This window comes from Lissotriton helveticus (genome assembly GCF_964261635.1).
Source record: "Lissotriton helveticus chromosome 1_1 unlocalized genomic scaffold, aLisHel1.1 SUPER_1_unloc_14, whole genome shotgun sequence".
Lineage (NCBI taxonomy): Eukaryota > Metazoa > Chordata > Amphibia > Caudata > Salamandridae > Lissotriton > Lissotriton helveticus.
The window spans coordinates 3037148-3040548 of record NW_027611653.1 but is presented as its reverse complement, the minus strand read 5'-3'; positions in this window follow the sequence as shown (position 1 = coordinate 3040548).

Sequence of the window (3401 nt, the reverse complement as noted above, 5' to 3'; positions counted from 1 at the left end):
AACATGAAGATATCTCTTGGACAATAATTGAACAGTTTGCAAAAGAAGAACACCTCCTCAAGAAGGAACAAAGGTGGGTGTTTCGTCTGGACACCAACAAGACTGGCCTGAATGACGAGATACCGTGGGGACAGCTGTGATCAACCGACCAGGGCTGTCCTCACTATTGCATTACATATGAGCTGAGATGTATGAACCTACAATGCTCTGCTATCATTGATCCATTTTCTCTACTTTTTCATTACAATGAGTGGTAAATACAATCACTTTTGCTCGCCTAACATTTCATTTTTTCTATTGGCCGATTACCAATTTTTTGAGGCAAAAAAAGAGAGAAGAAAGACCTCACGAGCGGTTTTCTTCACCGATTATGCCAAATTGAACGGCCATTTTTGTTCCCACTCTAGTCTCCCAACAATAGCAAAAACCGGGGAGGATGACACAGCATTTGCCACGAAGTTGCATTTCCTGCACAAATAGAGGGGGCCTGACATCCCTCCTAGATCCAACTGAGCTGCTGAAGGGTAGGAGTAAGGCTGATTATCGGAAGCGGTCACGTAAGTCAGACCTAGATCATGGGTCGTTAAAAATACCTGGTCAAACACTATGAATGGGCCGCGCTCGAGAAAAAAGCATTCTGAATGACTCTATCGTTTGTTTCTTCACAGTAAACCGTTGATTATAACCCTAAGATGCAGACTCATGGGGCACACACCATGTGAAACAACTGTATGTATATGCCTGATGTATTTATTTTATGAACAGGTGCCATTAGTTTTTCGTTCATTTTTTTCAAAAAACGGACCCGTGTTTTGTCTCTCCATTTTAATTCCATTTTAATTTAATTTGCCACCCAGAACCTTTTTAATTAGGTTCCTTGTCGCGCTAAGACCTACATGACTTGGGACCGCTGGAGAATACGTGTGTGGAATGTTTGGAAGTATGTGCACTGTTTTGTGTGTGAGGGATTGGAGGGACAATATACCCTCAGCACCATGGATATTAAGTAAATATATACCAATGGCCCGCCTTCCCTTAGAATGACTATGAGTACAATATACTCCCCTTTGTATGGATACTATGCCACTATGTGACCCACGCAATCAAGCTGGTCTTAAACACTATGCGAAGAGCCTTTTTCTATGTGTTTTTACAAATTTGTATTTTCTGTTTTTCCCTTTTCTCTCCACAGGGACCACAACAGTTCAATCTATTTTACGCTTCACCGGGGGCCTACTCAAGCCCAGAAGCATAACTGGGTGGCTTATTTTTGCCACCTAGTTTAGGACTTTAGGCATATAACATTCATTTAGAATTGAGATCTGTTAGTAGGGACCAATATAGGTCCTGATGAGTAAGCAGGAGGGGACTGCTTATGAAACATGTTATGTCGACCAAGTAGATAACGTATTTCGTTCTACTCTCTCTAAACCCCTTTTTTACTGTTCCCAGCCAGAGAAGTCAATAAATAATTTTTTTCTACTAGCCAGGGAATTTTTAATCTTTTTATATTATCACTACACTTAAATAGGTCCCTAGCCCCACCACTCACCACTGCCGTAACATCACACATAGCCTATCGTCAATATTTAAGTGCTCCCGCATAGCTCATAGGTCGCAGCACGCCCTGCCCCGTAGAGGGACGGGAAGACCCCTATGATGAAGCATGACACTATGGGACTCATAGTGTGTGAGGGGTATTTTAAAAGCACATAGTGCTCTCCTTTTGCCACCCGCAAAGAGAGCTTATCTCACAACCCTTAGACACCAAGTCTTCACCTTATAGCAAAAACGAATAAAATATTCACTTTCTTCACATTGATAGAATCCTTTTGGTTATCTACAACGTTTAGGAGGTTGATTCTATCACCACTGCCTCTGCACTTATTCGATTGTTTTTTGGAGCAAAACAAATCATCCCCAAGGGGATCTCATGGGACTCCCAGCATCTAGGAAGGGGACACCTTTGGATTAATAGGACTAGTAAATGCGTCTGGCCCCCTGCGCACCTTATGTGGTATCTGACAGCAGCAACACAGTTTGCAATTCAAGCTCATCCTTCCAATTCATATGTTTTTCTAAACTTTCCCTCATGCACACATTTTGAGTAAGCGCATGTCAAAGAGCTTTTAAAAATATATGGAAGGATGCTAATAATCAAAGATGGAAGCAACACATATTCTGACTTGACCGCACCTTGCGGAGCACTACATAACTCTACAGTGGTGCCAGTCCACAGCGGTGCCAGTCCGCAGTGGTGTCAGTCCACAGCAGTGCCAGTCCGCAGCGGTGTCAGTCCGCAGTGGTGTCAGTGCATAGCGGTGCCAGTGCATAGCGGTGCCAGTCTGCAGCGGTGCCAGTCCGCAGTGGTGTCAGTGCATAGCGGTGCCAGTCTGCAGCGGTGCCAGTCCGCAGTGGTGTCTGTGCATAGCGGTGCCAGTCTGCAGCGGTGCCAGGCTGCAGTGGTGTCAGTGCATAGCGGTGCCAGTCTGCAGTGGTGCCAGTCCGCAGTGGTCTCAGTGCATAGCGCGGCAGTCTGCAGCAGTGCCAGTCAGCAGTGCCAGTCCGCAGCAGTGCCAGTCCGCCGCAGTGCCAGTCCGCCGCAGTGTCAGTCTGCAGCAGTGCCAGTCCGCAGTGGTGTCAGTACTCAGTGGTGCCAGTCTGCAGCGGTGCCTGTCTGTAGTGGTGCCAAGTCCGTAGCGGTGCCAGTCCGCAGTGGTGTCAGTACTCAGTGGTGCCAGTCTGCAGCGGTGCCTGTCTGTAGTGGTGCCAAGTCCGTAGCGGTGCCAGTCCGCAGTGGTGCAGTCCCAAGTACTCCGTTCAGCTGGCGGTGCTCTGCCTGCCGTATTTAGATGTTGCAGCTGGAGACAGAAGACCACGGTGGCAACGAGCTTTGTGGCTGGCTAACAGTACTCTGCTGCAGTCAGGATGGTGGGATTGCACAAAGCCAGTTTCGATGTTCCCGTTGTGCTGGCGGTGGATTACTGACAGAGTGAGGTTTGTGGAGGTGTGTCGATTGGAAGTGCAACTTATTTTCACCTCAATACACATATATGACAAGTTTGTATTCAAATTCGATGTAGGTAATGTGAAATGTCCCCTTGTATCACATATTGCATGCTACACACACACCCCAAGCCTACAGTGATCGTCAACACACCATACATAGGACATAGTACAAGTAGCTTATGTGAGATCTCTGCAACAATGGAGTCATTTGACTTCGGATCAGGAAAGGAGGGACCTAGACAATGGGGTACAAGACTGAAACGGGGGAGGAAGTAAGATAAGTTTTCATTTTTTTCCCCCTTAAATTCCACCAACCAGAGCTTAGAGGTCTTCCCGCCACAGTTGCCTAGGCAGGACGGCACGTTGTAATCAGCTCGGTGGGACTCTTGGCT